The sequence below is a fragment of the Taeniopygia guttata genome, chromosome 3 (assembly GCF_048771995.1).
Source record: "Taeniopygia guttata chromosome 3, bTaeGut7.mat, whole genome shotgun sequence".
Lineage (NCBI taxonomy): Eukaryota > Metazoa > Chordata > Aves > Passeriformes > Estrildidae > Taeniopygia > Taeniopygia guttata.
Genome location: NC_133027.1, coordinates 106,044,906 through 106,061,171, shown reverse-complemented (window position 1 = coordinate 106,061,171; position 16,266 = coordinate 106,044,906).

The following is a 16,266-nucleotide window of genomic DNA, read 5'->3' as shown; positions in this document are numbered from 1 at the left end:
TTGGAGTCTTGGTTAGTATCTATGATTTTTTAGATAACTAGTTGGAGATTCCAATAATCTCAAACTCACCCCAGCCCAGGATATATTGTCCAAGTTCAAAGGTCCATAAACAACCTCTTCCTCTTAAACAGCGTTTTACTAGTAGCTACAGCTGAGTAATTGGCCAGGCTATCTGTTTAATTTTCAGTCTCCTTCAAAGAATCTTCTTGGTGATGAGATTTTTCCAGTGAGGGATCTACAGTCCTTCTGTGTGCAAAGATCTATAACAGTGGATTACACCTGATAAATATTTCAGCTGGGAAATATCCTTAAACTTTCTGCTTTTGGCTAAATGTGGTTTTAATCCTCAGTTTGGATACACGGCAATGATATTTGGCCATTGTCAGGATTTAACTTGGTTAATGCAGCTTCAGAAACAAAGCAAACACTAAGGCACATCTAAAAAGGGAAAGTCTCAGACCAAGCAAGGTAATTTGTACTTTTTGTACATGTTATTGGTAAACACGTTGGAATGGTATTTGTGTATGAACGGGATTCCTCTTTTTCGAAGTCTGCCACATCTCACTTCCACAGTTTACATGCAGTTTAGATTCAGTAATAACTGGTAACATATGCAGCAACTAGTGACTCTCTAATTAGTATTAAATGGATATAAACCTGAGTGATCACTCTGGAAGGTGATCTGAGACTCTGGATCATAGAGAATGTAGGATTCTGTTCTGTTACCTGTATGGAAATGACATCACCTTAAAGCTACACAAAATAAAAAAGTATCCCTTCCCCTCATGACTCCTCAGTCCTTAGCAATCATCTGGGCTTGCTGGAAGGTCCTGGGTCCTGTTTGCCATTGGCACTTGCCCATCAGAGTTAATCCAGGGGCTCCTCAGGTGCATGGACTCACTGCAGTTGCATCACCTGCAGACGTGATGGCTTTGCCATGGTTTTGGGACATCAGCTTTTCCATTGTCTGCTTTTCCTGACAGACATTTCTCTTTCAAGCTTCGCAGTGCCCATCCTGAATCTAGTCTCTTTTCCTTGTTCTGTACTTTAATTCTCACAAGGCTGTCCTTCTGAGAAGGATTTCTGCGGAAGGCTTTTGGATAGCTGTGGCTTGACTCAGTTCCCGCTGGTTACTCAGATCACTTCCCAGCAGTACAGGCACTTTGCTGCATCTTCTCTTCTCTGATACACCAAGAGAAAACACCTCATATTGTTCCACAGCTTTCAGACAAGAAGATAAGGTAATACTGTTAAAAGTATTGTAGATAATGATTATGTCATAATTTTATTTTTTTTCTAAGAATAAATCTTAGAAATTAGAGGGAGGTCCTGTAATACACAGCACTGTTGCCTGTTGTTTCTGCAAATTACTTTTGTCACCATTATTTGCTAATGTGTATGTTATATGTGATGTTTTGGCCTGAGTCAACAGTCTGGATTCTCATGCAGGAATATTTGCAATTGAACCCCTGCTTTTTAGGCTGTGTCTTCCCTGGGGTTTGGGTAAAGGCGTCATATTTCTTGTGAGCATTATTGTATGCCAGGGCACATATATAATGCAAGAAAAATCTAGTGTTAAATAAGGGATGATGCTGAAATTACAGAGCATCACCTTGCAATTTCACAGAGGACATCTGAGGAAGAGAGGTGTGGCCGAGAGATTGCTATGAAGAAAACCCATATTTCTCAAGAATTTTTACTGTACATGTGGAAGTGAAGTGTCCCTTCACCCTTGATTCAACTTTTCATTTCTTGCTTTATAGTTAGATTGTAACTTCACTGTTTGAAGTTATAAGTTTGAAATTAAGGTGCCTTATTTCATGATGTAAAAGGCTTCTGCAGCATAAATAACAGTGAAACAAGGAGAAGACAATACTTAAATGGAACATGTTAATAACTTGGACAAGGAGATTAGAGTTTCTGTCTGATTGCTTCTGTCATGCACTTGTCTTTTCTTTTTTGAATGGTTGCATTTATCCTTTTCTTTTGTTTGTTTCAACAGTGATCTTTCCTACCTTTTGCTGAATGGGCTTTGACCAAAGACTAATTTTCTGTATATTTTCATATATAGAAATCTGCATGTAGAGGTTTGGAGATCCTTAAAGAAAAGCTAGTTCTGAAGTGAGGTGTTAGCACATGATTTTTTCCTCCTCTCTATGGTGTCATCTAACATCAGAAATATATTACTTGTCCCTATCACCAAAATCCTGTAGTGAAAAGATAATAAGAGTGAAATTAAAAACCAAATAAGTTGAAAGTGAACAGCATTTCCTACAAACTCTGACAGCACTTTTTGAATTTTCTCATCTCTTTGAAACGATATCAAAATCTGCAGATGAAAATTAAAAGCAGTTTTGGCTGAGCAACATTCATTTATCCTAGAAGTTCTGCAATTTTCTTGGAAAATTAAGGAGATTTAAAGCTAAGATTCAGCCACCTAACTTTTGACCCATGACTAATGCCTAGAGAGAAGCCTAGTCACTCTGAGCTTCATTTCCAAGCAGTCAGAAGAGATGTAGCATGGATTTGGCTGAAGGGAGGAGAGTGTAGTTTCCTCTCAGATATGCTTCAGTGTTTCGTAAAGGGCCAGCTGGGATATTTGGAACTGAACCCGTCAGTGCTACCGTAATAGGAGTTTAGCCAGAGGGAACTCTGCATCTTCAGGCCCTTCTAGGTTACAATCTCCTGCTTCATAACACTGGTTTTTCAGAAAAATAGCCTGGAATGTTGTCTAAAACACAGAACTGAATCCCAGCAGTGGTCTCCATCACATTTGTATTTGTGTGTCTCTTCTTGAAATACCTCTAACCTCATCTCCACTGCTCATTTGTGTTTATGAATATATATCTGGAATGTAACTCCTTCTAAAAGTACTTTGTGCAAAAGCTACTTGGAGGTCTCACTCCCAAGGATCAAATTCAGAGGATTTCCAAACTATGACCACAGATTGTGTCAGTTTTCTGTAAGAAATACAGTACTTCATTATTGCCACAGGGGGTACTGTTGGCTTAATTTTGTATTTGAGTCACTACTGCTGAAATTATTAAGTTAATGATTTATGCTCCTATGATACAACAATCTCTAGTGTTTAAATTGGTTACTATGTTTTGTTTACTGTTTATAACTACCACAGTTTTAAATGCCACTAAAACTACTTGCCAGCTTGTATGGTTTATTTTTCCCTGCAGGTTTTTACAAACCACTTATTGATATAGTGGAGGAGGAAAAAAAACTGTAGTGATTTATGCTTGAAAAAAAATCCCAAGAGCTATGAATTAACCACTGTTCTGCTATATAGAAAAAAATAACACTCTAGCAACATTGAACAATGGATGTCAAAACCTACTTATTCTAGCACTTGCTTCTGGTTTTATCATAGTGGAAAATATGAGTACTTTTTTCTTTCTTTTTCTTTGAGTACTATGACTGCATCAGTTTGGGACCATGAGCTCACTAGTTTTTCCCCAGGGTTCCTCCTCATCATGCCATGTTAAGTACTTGATTCACTTAAACAGGCTCATGTTTGCAAAGGTGGAAAAAACGTCCCAGAATTCAGTGCTTGACAGAAGGTTAGCTCATTTAGCTCCTGGTGCACACAGAAAATTTGAGAGGCTGATTTACAGCTCCAAGGAAATCATCTGATAATGAAGTTCAGGTAGATTCTGTGCCTCTTTTGCTTTAAGTAAAAGAAGCACTCTTCTGTTTTTCACTGGAGAAAGCACAGAGCAGTGGGGTCACAGCTGAACTGTGTAGGGCAGGACAAGAGGTTCTACCAGGGCATTACAGCAGTTGCCTGACAGTGGGCACTTCCCTTCACCCCACTGGGTGAAATTGTAGTCACTGTAAAGCAAAGAAAACTATATCTGGTATCACATATTAGATCTCCTTTTTGGCAACTCTAGTGCCCATTTTGGGTTTGTCTCCTTTTCTTGTGCCTCTTGAGCCACTGCTTCCACTGCTGCCAGCTACTTCCTGGTAGGTTTGTAATCAAAACAAATCTAAGGGTACAAGCTAAATGGGCTGATGTCAATATGTGAAACACACAGGAGAACTCTTATAGATAGCTGGAATCACAAATTCCACCGACCTGCTCCATCTCCATAGATACACAGACTGTGGATCAGCAAAGAGGTCATGATACTGTTCCACCCCTCAGCCTTCAAAGCTTCAGCCACTGGCCTAACTCCTAGTAATTTCAGGCTGTCCAGACAGACAAAACTGGATGGAGTTGATTAGGTGATGCTGAAGAGACATCCCAGCAGCATTACCAGACCCCCCTCTTTCCGCCCCAACATCTGAGCTGGGTTTTTTCCACTGTTGGGATCTCTGGAATCTAATACTTACCCTTACTTAGACTGCCCTAAAATGCTCAAACACAAGACAGAGTGATGAGCCGAAGAGTTTCAAGTAGAAGAGAGATGTTGACAAATGTAGAAAATCAGACACAAGTACTTTTAAGACAAGAAAGAACAGGATGCCACTTCTATACTACAATATAATGTAAACCCAAATACTTATAGCTAATAAAGGCAAAACAGGGCTGAGATATTTCTGTTGCAGTTTCCCAGCAGAGGAGTGGCACAGGTCCTGTGCACAAGAGACTCGGTGCATTTGGGGTCCATCTGACTCACCACGTGAAGCAGTACATCCACCTGGTGATCTGCACACACATTAGCCTGGGGCTGCTGTACATCTGGCAGCCAGAGAGCTACCTTTTCTCTGGGCTCACTTATCCAGACAAATGGGAAAAATTATCTTTTACTACCCAGAGAACATTTCCAGGCAGAAGGAGAAGGATATATTCTGGGAAACCCAAAACATTTAGTACCCCCAGCTAGTGACAAAACGTGTTAAGTGTGGCCTTTCTCAAATTCACGTGATAGTTTCATTAACTGGCTGCATGTAAGCAATTTGAAGTCCTGAAATCCACAAAAGAAAAGCCTCAAGCCCTACCATAAATGAATGTAGGCTTAAGTTAAGTTTTAGGTATGTTTTCACATGCCTTTTGTGATCTTTCTGTGGATCCAATCCATCCTTCTCAACAAGCACTGCAGGGAGAACAAAGGCATTTAATGTCATGTGGGAGGATTTCTCTGATATAAAGAAAATTTTAGATGTGGGAGAGATAAGAGCATCTATTCATAGAGGAGATGTGGGGGGACAGGAAAGGTCAGCTGTGCAGAACACAGCTTTGGGGAACTGCACCCAATCCTGTAAACCCTTCCTGGTATGGACTGGCAGGAAATACAGATGTGAGTAATTCCTCTGGAGATTCCTTTGAAATGCCAGTATCAATATGACCCTCCAGTGCACTTCAGCAGTGAATGGTGGGTGTCCAGGGTGCCTGGATTGTGGGAGATGCTGTCTATTCATCCTATACACATACACAGAAAATGCTGTTCTGTGGGAGCAGAAGCCCATGAGTGCTGCTGTCCAGGCTCTTGTTAGGGAATACATCTGCACAGAGAAGCTGGCAAAGGAAAATGCATGTAATACTCTTTCTTCAGTAGATATCTTTTTAACCTAGCTGAGCATCTACTCAGAGATGAGCTGCACTTTTAGTTTACTTTCAAAGACATTCCTTGTGAATTTTTCCAGAGCTGTATATGTGATATTTCCTTTAATAAGGCATCCAGGAGCTGTTTTTCAAGGAGGTGTGTAAATGTGGGAGTCCACCATGCAAGGGAGGTCATATGTAGAAGATCTGAGAACCTGCTGGCAGAATTATTCTGTGACTTTATTTTTATAGGACTTGAAGGTTTTTTTTCCCCTCACAGTTTATAAAATAACACTAATTTGTGTGCTAATGTGTGGCCTGTGAAAGGTGTGTGAAAGGTCTGCTTAGCCTTTTGCACAGAAAAGACTCATCTCCTATGATTTAGGTGACTAAAAACGCTCTACAATTTTCTGTGGGTGAAAATTAACTCATATAGAAAAGTACCCATGGCAAGAAAAACATGAAAAAAAATTCCTTTCTGGCATCAGGGCAACTTTTTCATTAATACATTGGGGTGCTACAACTATGGGAAAATAAAGGAAGGTGATAAATCCAAATTATGAGTTATCTGGAAACATCTCTCCCACATGCAACACATGACACACTCCTCTGGAAGACTTTTAGAGGACTAAATGAAAGATCTCAAACAGACCAGTAAGAAAGGAGACTCATTTTAATTCTTTCCCCTTGAGGGTCTAGGGTGAAATATTGATATAAAATGTAGGCGATTATTTCTGTCTGTGATGTAAAAGATTGAGGTGGGAACCCTGTGTTTCAGGAGTAAAAAAAAAATACTAAGCACAACAGAGTTCCATCTCCATTACTCTACTGGGAAGATGGTACTTCCTAAAGCACTCAGAGCATCAAAACAGCAGGGCCAAAAGAAGCTGCAAGCTCCTCAGATGAAATTGTGCTCCTAAAGCAAATAGGAAAAGTCGGTTTTCAAAAATTAATTACAACTTTTCATTGTTTCATGAGTTTTATTGCATCACTGCTGCTCAGCCAGAAGAGAACTGTATAAAAGAGCCTCCAGTGAGGTATGAAGTGTTTGGCTGTTTTTACCAAGCAATAAAGTTGTGTAGAAACATGACAATAAAAAATTGTACAATTTTTTTATAATTCACAACTCCCTTTTTTAAAATTCTGGATTGTAAATTCTGCCCTATTCAGTAAATGAATGTATAATTATCCTTTTCAATGTATAATTATGCTTTTTAAATGTTTAATAATGTTCTTTGCAGTTTTTGCTGTATGAGGAAATATGAATATTAAGTTTGAAAATATGATTTTAGCAGCTTTTATTCTAATAAAATAATAATATTCTGGTATGGCAATTTCAGAGCTTCCAGTTAACTCTGAAAACCCTTTTTACACTGATCTCTTCTCTGTGGTGACCAGTGACAGGAACCAAGAGAATGGCCTGGAGCTCAGTCAGGGGAGGTTTAGGTTGGAGATCAGGAAAAAGTCCCTCCCACAGAGGGTGGTTGGGCACTGGAATGGGCTTCCCAGGGATGTGGGCACAGCACCAGCCTGAGAGAGTTCAAGAAGCATTTGGAAAATGCTCTCAGGCTCATGGTGTGATCCTTGGGGCTGTCCTGTGCAGGGCCAGGGGTTAATGTGGTAATCCTTGAAAGTCCCTTCCAACTCAGTTCTGTGATTCTGTGCTTCTGTACATCCTGTGTTCAAGAAATTTGTATTAAAAATTGTCTTTGAGGAATATATTGACTTGTAAGCTTCTTCTTTTCTGTTGGGAGGAAAAATCCCAGTCAGAATGTAATTTGTTTAGCAGTTTGTATTTTCACTAAAGTTGGTGGGAATTTAATTTCTGTCTAGTATTAAATTGTTTTAAACAACATCTGTTCAGCCCTTGTGGTTTTATTCTGGAGCTGTGCTCATTTTTCGAGCTGAGAACAATGGAAAATACTTTATTTTCACTTTTATTTACTGCATTAAAATGCCTTTGTCACTTACCAAGTGAGAGGTTTATGCTCTCCCACTCTGTCTCCACTCCCTTTCTCCCCTCCAAGTCAGAGGCTCCTGTTATTTTTTTCCTTACATAGGTGTTATCTCTAAAACCAGGTTTGAAGTAAAACCCTGGCAGTCCACAAGCTCATTCAGATGTGTGGCACACTGACTCTTTGAGCATATGATTTGCTACCTCTCCCTATGTTGAACTCTTCACTCTTACTCATGCCTTCTGTTTCCTGCCCAGAAACCAGTTTTAAGGCTTATAATACTTGTATAGTCCTCTCTCTCTCTCTCTCTGTTTCTTAAAGGTTTTCTGAGAACTTCATTGCCCCAGCCATTATACAGGGTTGTGCAAGAGGGAGGGGACCACAGAAAGTCATCCTCCCTCCTTGCTGTGCCTTAGGGAAACCTCTGTGCTGGAGGCAGCATATGCTCTTTTACTGGGGCTTAAATCAGAATGAAAAGATGTTTATTTTGGTGGACCTCAAGCTGTCCCCCAATTCTTATGCAGTGAAACAAATCATGGCCCATCAGAGAGCAGAATGGATTGAAGAGGTACCTGGGTCCTTGTCCCCTTCCTCTTGCATATTTTCCTAGTAAGTGGGGGGAAAAGGACTGAGAAAAGCAGGAGATGGAAGGCAGAAGTCCCTTCAGTCACTTTCCAGACAAGGAAGCACAGAAAGTGGAATTCATTTTAACCTCCCTAATGAGAAATGAAAAGTAAACAGTGCTTCAAGAACAGCATGACAACTATCAGTAAACAGTTAAAACTTATATAGAGGAAACCAGGTTGCATCAAGTTACCAAATGTTTTCTATAATACTCTATTCCTCTCCTGTGGACAATTAGGAAGGCTGTTCTGCATTGGAGGACTAGTGTTGACAGCACAGAGCAATGGACATTTCAATGAAAAAGTTGCTGTTTTCTTCCTCCTGAGATCCAATAAAGATTTTATACATTGGGGTTTACCTTATTTCACTTCCATTATGATTTTAAGTACAGAATGGTGTTATGTATTTATGATACACTGTCTGTTTGCATGAATACATAACTATAAACAGGTACTTTCATTTTCTATGGAAGCTGTGTCACTCTTTTCCAATGACCTCTTACACTGATTTTAAGCAATCTACCAAGCGACTTTTAAAAATGGCTCAAGCTATAGTTACATGACTTTGCACCAATTTTTAAGTCTGTGTTTGATAATCTATCATACACAAGCAAATCAATGCTCATTTGCCAAAGGAATACTAATAATGCCTTACTAGATTGTAAAATCACTAAGTCAAACTCTTCTGGCTTGTCCGCCACTAAAATCTCTATTCATGGAAATAATTTTAACTACAGAACATCTGCCCTTCTCTTGGTCTTCCATATTCTGCACATCTTCTGAGCCTGACTACTGTCCTTTGTGGCCGTCATGTGCATGATCTCACTTTCAGGCCTGGGTAACCAGGTTCCCACAAGTAATCTGGCTGCTAGTTCCTGAGCTCACTATCTGTCACTGTCATCATGGGCAGGAAAATACAGTTTTTAGTACTGAAGCTCTTTGTTGTCAAGTCTTCCCTCCCTGCCTTTCCCCAAGGGTCCCCACTCCAGGTCAGCCAGAGGAGAGGAAGCAGAAATGTGGTTGTTTTCCCACCCTGCTCAGAGAGCTCAGGTTGATCACATACTTTGGATGTTGGACCTAGGAAGAGTTGTCCAAATGGACCATACAAATTTCTGGAGAGACAGCTGTAATTAGTTTAGTATTACAGCAAATCCATGGCTCCTTCCCAAGGGTAGAGTAGCCCAGGGAGCTGTAACAAGGAGCCTTCCAGAAGGTGAGCTGGTCCTCCCTGGGAAAGGCCCATCACAGGGGTCTCTGGCCCCGGTGCTTAGGAGGGAAAATGTGGCATACACACAAGACAACAGATCCAAATTAGGCTTATCAGTTGTCCTACACAGTCAAGGCAGCAAGATAATAAAATAATTGATAAAAAATCCATTTCTGCCTCATCACCAAAAAATTTCCTTTCCTCAGCTGAAAAAGGTTTTAGAAAAATTGCAGGCAAAGATATTCCCTGGGATATAACAATGGGAAAAATAACAAGTGGATGGAAAGTGAACCATTGTGGACAATGGGTCTGTCCTGTTATAGGTAACCCTCTAGGAATAATGTCACAGAACTATTAAGCAAAAAATTCCCAAGTTTTCCAGGGTCCTGATGGTCCTCCAATAGAGTATAATTTTCAGAATTTTTTTTTTTAATCTAGTTGCCTAAATGCTGTGCTATACTTTTCAACTGACCCAAGAAATATTTGTACAAGAAAGAGTTCTGGAAGTCTGATTTACCAGCCAACTTATGTATATTAAGCTGCTACCAGGAAGCCAAAGCTGGACAATTGTCTCATCTATGAATTAGGCTGATCAGTCAAAACTTCCAGAAGCCAAAGCTAAATCTGATCATTAATTATTACTCATTTGCAATCCAAGAAAATAGAAGGTCCCTACATCATTGAAGTTTCTGGTTGGGATCAAATTAAATTCTCCAGTGTTTTGAACACAGTACTTTTGAGAAACTTGCAGACTTTCCTGGTACACCATAATACAGAGGTCTGCTAGCATTTTTCAGAGCACACAGATAACATAAAGAGAAAAGAATTGATTGAAATATAGATACAAAGACAACCCCAAAACAACAGAAAAAGTAGTGCTTTTTTGAATGTCCCACCTGAATTCTAAAGCCCATGGGTGGCTGCCATGGTTCTAAAGATGTTTTTGCTACTTGAAATCCTTCAAAGAATCAGTACTGAACTGCTGAGCAACAGCCTTCATTTCCCAAAGATAGAAATTAAAATTAATTTGGACTGACACAGAAAGAAAGAGGGAGGGAGAAAAACAGGTTGCTTTTTTCATACAGATTTTTAAAAAATGGTGTGTTAATTTGACTCAGGAAAAAAGGTGCAATAAGAAGAAAACTAAAAGGAGGGAAAAGAGAAAGTAAGTATGGTTTTAATTAATAAAGTTTATGTTTAAAAAAGGAGAAAAGAATGGAGTGAATGATCTTGTAACTAATGAATGATCCTTTAGAAGGATTTATCATGTGCTGCCACTAAAATATATTTTACAATATTACTCAAGGAATATGTGGGAAAAGCTACAGAGTTTTAGAGACTGAATGCAAGGATTTAAAGCATTGCAGAAATTTCACCTGTAACATGGTGTGCTGAGTTTTTAATATCTTACAGTGTCAATGAGACTGGTGCTCAGGCAGAGCTTCAGTTGGTGTTGCAGTTGTAATTCATCACAGATGGGATTAATTTGATTATATTTATCATGCCTTTGAGATTAAACAACAGAGGCTGGATAGGATCTTTAGCAAGTGAAATCACTGATGTTTTGGGTATGATTTCTCACTTTGTTGGTGGGCAAGTGGGCAGACACTCTGAATGCTGGATGCTGCAGGATGAGAGGGGACAGACTCATCCTGTGTCACTGCATTGATTCAGTGCAGTGTGAGAAATGCACTTGTGTAAAGCTCTAACCACTCTCCTCCCTGTAATCTCTGAAGAGCCGCTCTGAATCACACCAGTGAATCATGGTCCTTAACAGAGGACAGTCTTTCTTGTCTGACTTCAGCAATGCTCTTTAAAGTCTGTCAGGAATCAATGGAGAGAGGTAGGAACCCCTGCAAAACTTTTTATGGAATTTATTGGACCAAGTAGACCAGAGGAGGAATGACTAATTTAGACTGTATTCCTAAAATGTAGGTGGCCAAGCTGGATGTGATGATGTACAGTCACTGTGGCTGTACCAGCTGGAGGATTAATGGATCACTGCTCATTTTGCTGTCCCACCACAAGAGTGCCTTGAATATGGGAGCAGTGATAGTGGTGGGAGGATCTGGATGTGGAATCACTATACTCCTTGGAAATACTCCTTTAGTGGAAGATTTCCCAAGACAAGGCTTACTGGGGCAAGTTTTTTTTTTAAGTCACTTTAGGAGGACAAAATGAAAGTCCTGATTTTGCATGTGTAGGATTCCCATATCATCAGCAAGCTGACAGAGCTTTAATCCATGCCATAGTATACACCAAGCCTTCAGTAGAAAGCTGAGACTAAGCCCCAAAATATAATCAAAACCTTAAATTGTGTCAGAAAGCTGCAGAGGCACATCTTTCATTTTGCTGTTTTTCTTTTACCTCTGTGATGCAAATGGACCTGTCAGTTGCTGCAGTGTGAATCTGACCTCATTTGAGGTTCATTTTTGCAAAGAATAGGAAGTCTGTTCACCAGTCTCTGAAGATGTTCAGACTCTGCTTGTCCTTTGATCTCCAAAGCAGGCTGGGCTCACAGCCTCAGTGTGTATTGCCAAAAATTCTGTGACCCCACAACTCCTCCTATTAAGAAGATGCCATCTGGTTTATAAGGATGAGAGTAAATTCAAATTTAAAGTGAGAGTCATACCTCACAATGTGGGTAAGTAAATGCATAGTGACATAGTGCTGTCAGTAGTGTTTGAATGGGCCACACATATGTAGCCATACTTTAAAAGATGGGGCCAGTTGCTTTGCATTTTATCTGGGGGATCATTGTATTAATAGGAATCAACCAGAAATCAAGTAGAAAGCAGAGCTTTAAATGTAGAGTTCTTTTTTTTTTTTTCCCTCTCTTTTATGATGTTTCAAATAATCCTCATTCCTCAGTAACTTCTGTCAGCCGGAGTTGTGTGCATTTTTCAGCTATCAGTTTTTGAAAGAAAAAATGTTGGGAGCTAGTAGCATGGTTTTAATTGGGGAAACCACCCAGGAGCTCACATGTGCAGCTGACCTAGGTTATCTCACACCCGTGAATCAAATATACCCCGCTACAACCACACTGGAAATGAGAGGCCAGTTCCTCTCTCACAGCCTCCAAAGTGAATCAGAAATCATTATTTTGAAGGAAGAGCAATCAGGCTGTTTAAAAGCAGCACAAATTCCTGGAGAAAACCCAACAGAGTTGCTGGTAAGAATCAACCCTCTACAAAACTGAGTCCTGGGACTTCCAAGCATTCTCACACACCCAGATCATGTTGGAAGCAGAACAAAATCATCTTCCTCAGCTTTGCTCCTGTGCTGAAAAGAGAGACCAATAAAAAAAGAAGAACTAAAAGAAAATAAAATGAAGTATTTTGGAATATCAGGAAGTTTTGTGTCAGCAGAAAGTTTTTTTTAAATACATTGAACTGTAGAATTATAAAATATTAAGGGGTAAAAATGAAGGGTTAAAGATCACCTAGTCCCAGTCCCCCTGCCTTGGGCAGGAACACCTTCTACCAGACCAGGTTGCTTAAGACTTTATCCAACCTAGCTTTAAACACTGCCAAAGTTGGGGCATCCAAAACCTCTCTGGGCAACCTGTTCAGTGGCTCACCCGGGATACCTAGAACTCTTCTATTTTCTCTACTGGTCCCTTTTCCTACCAAATAACTGAAGGATCATCTTCATTCAAGCCTCAGATCTCAGTCTTACAAAACCTTACAAACAGGTTTCCTTGCTCCCTCTCTCAGGCAATGTCAGGAACATACATTCACACTTCACCCAGTCCAACCAATGCCAAGCAAGGATTTTCAATTAACAAATTGTACAGAAATTCTCACAAAGCAAATGATACTTTTGCTGAGCTACAGCGTCTTGTGTTGTGACAAAATGTCAACTCCCAGAATACAGTGTGCTGAACTGAAATATTAAAATTCTGCTTCTTAGTTTGTCTAGTCAAATCCACCATATTAACATGGGATACTAAGGAAATACATGCTAAGGATAGGACAACTGCCAACAGACCACACCTTTTTCATGGTTGGGCTAAATGTTATCTTTCTGATAACGATGGCAGGGAAGCATTAGTCAGTGTGAGCTTTGATTAAGAAAAACATCACTTTAGATGAAAAGGAAAAAAGAAAATGTGCCATTTACTTTACAGGCAGTGTAGATACAAGATGCAAGTAGAGAGGGACAGGTACTCATTTGCAAATACACTTGCATTATTAGTATCTGTTACAGAACAAAGGGTGGTGATTACATTCAAGACTGTGAAATAATGTTCTCTGCATGTGAAAACAGTTGATTATTCTTTCAGAAGGTGATGCTTCTTTTTCCAGCTTCCTCATGCATCTATATTATTACAGTCTCTCAAGACACACAGACACAAGACAATTTCTAATTCAGTTAAGAGGAACCAAATCCACACAGGTGACTGTGTTGCTTCCACATGCTGTTTTCCATCATTTTCATTAGTGTTATGAACATTTGTGGATGAAGGAAGAAAGGAGTGTGTTGCAGATGCCCTCCCAAGCTGCAGAGTCTGAAGTTCGAGTCGCTCTGGCTCCTGCAGCAGAGCGTGATCCAAAATCCAGCAAAGCGAGCAGGAGACTCTCCAATCATCTTCCCAAAAGTCCACAGCCATTTTATCATGTAACTCAAGATCTCTCTGGTGGATAGAGAAATGGCCAGAGCAAGCTGTGGGGTTGGGAACAGCCACTTTACATTCCATGTCTGTACATAATACTACTGGAAAGTGCAGGAAAATAATAGTAATTCTAATTTTGCTGCCTAACTAACAGCATTTTATTTTCCCATATCCAGCCTCAGATGCTTCTGTCACAGCTTTGTTGCCCATTTGTATCCAAAGAAAAGTGCAGAAGAATGAGAGGCACACAGAGCTAGGAGTAGGTTTTCCCATGGATCTCCCCAATGTACATGGTGGGAAGACCACATGAAAATATTTATTGCAAAAGCTTCGCTAAGGAGTTTGTGCTGTAGCAATTCCAGAAAACTCAGAAAATTAGCTTTATTGCATGTACCTCCTCAGGAGATTTTCTTGTCTGAGGACATTTTATTTACAAATTAGACAGTCTGTTCTGCCATGGATTCTTAATGCAGCTCATTATCTGTGCTGAAAGCCCCATTAAAGATTTACCTGAAAGATTTCATTTATGTTTAAAACCCGAGGAAAATGCCACCTAAAACCCATGGGGAATGTGATGGGTTCCCTCATACCCACCGCAATTATTCTTCACATGCTGTGAGATGCATCTGTAGAGTCTGAAAACAAGAATCTGTCATCTGGTTTTATTTTGTTGTTCTTGAGAATGCCAAGTTGATTCAGCAAGGTCATGCATGGTCTAAATATATGCCAATAAAATTTTTGTTGTTGTGAAAATCATCTCTAGATTTATGACTATGAACAATAATCTAGCTTAAGCTCAGTTTTCTAGTTCTGCATGCTATTTTGAAAATAAAAACAGTTACAAACTTTGAGCTTTCAGACCAACCTTGAAGTTGGCATGAAAATGTACATGCTGAGCTATCAGTTTCCTAATGTTTGTACAGTGAATACGTTCCCTTTTCTTAACCCTTAAGTGTCCTCACATTCAAGTTGCACTTCTTGTATATCCACTCTGAAGGGTACTGTGGTGCTTGTGACATATTTGCACACTCACAAAGGAGGTTGTTGTGGTTGCATCGTCCCTTTTTGCTGCATTTCAGTGAAGCTCCAAAGAGCAATACTACACAAATGTAGTTCCTAGAGGCTATATTGCAGCTGGACATTTTTCAAAGCTCCTTGAAAGCCGTGAGCAAACATGTAAAAGTTACAGTGTGGAAATGAATGGTTTTGATCTGAGTTTCAGTAATATCAATATTACTGGAATAACTTTGGTGACCACATAAATGTATGCATATTTGTCTTTAGAACTTGGTTGTGGTCCCATGTACCAGGGTCCCATACATGCAACAGAAAGCTTTTACAGTGAGGTGTGGCAGCTACTTAATGCTGCACAGGAAAGCACAATTTAGGAGAGTTCTGCACCAAACTCTGCTCTCAAACCATTTTTGCAGCACTGCAAAGGCATTGATTTATGTGTAATTAAAGCATATAAAATTAAAGGGTGATTGGAGAAAAAAAAAAATACAGCCAGCTAAAATCAAAGTATTTAGATAGAAACAAACACATAATTATTTGAAACAGTGTTTTTCATGCTCAGCAGGTTTAACAATAACATTTCTGAGAATGTGTCAGGTCGCTTCACGATCTCAGTCTTTGGTATGCAGATTTACGTTGTTTCTGAAAGGTGACAACTCTTCATATGGATGGCCCTCTAATTCATCATCAGTTCAAGAATCAGCTCAGATAGGCAGATTAATAGGATCATTCTAAATTTGGTTTGAATAATTTTTCTAAAGTGAGTGCATAATGACAGCTGGAAAAAATGCTAAGATTACAGTGCACTTGCAATGAAAAATAAATTAGTTTATTGTCTCATTTTAAAATGTGTCAAGTTTAAAAAAAAAAGGTATGTTATTGCTTTAAAATTACGAAAACACAAGGGGTCCTATAGTAGTAATCCTTGGAAATTTTTTTCCCATAATGATGCAGTGAGCAGGGGTTTTATATTCTGACCAGAATCAAATAACACAGAATCACGTAACCAAACTGAGGTTAGAAGGCACCTCTGGGGTTATTCCTCCCCAGGTGCAGGACTTTCCCTTTGCTTTTGTCAATGTCCATGGTATGTCAAACTTGGACCTGATATCAACCCTTGGGTGCACAACTTGTGACCAGCCTCCAGCAAAATTCTTTGCTGGGCCCAACAGTTCCTCAGGTTTCCAGCCTACCTTGCTATCCATTTATCCAGTTTGTGTCTTTCCCATTTGTCTGTGATGAACATGGACAAGCAGCCTTGCCAAGGTGAGGACAGACACCACAAACTGCTCTCCCCTCACCCATCAACACTGTGGGGGACTCAGTGTGATCCCCACACGCATTTCAATGTTGGT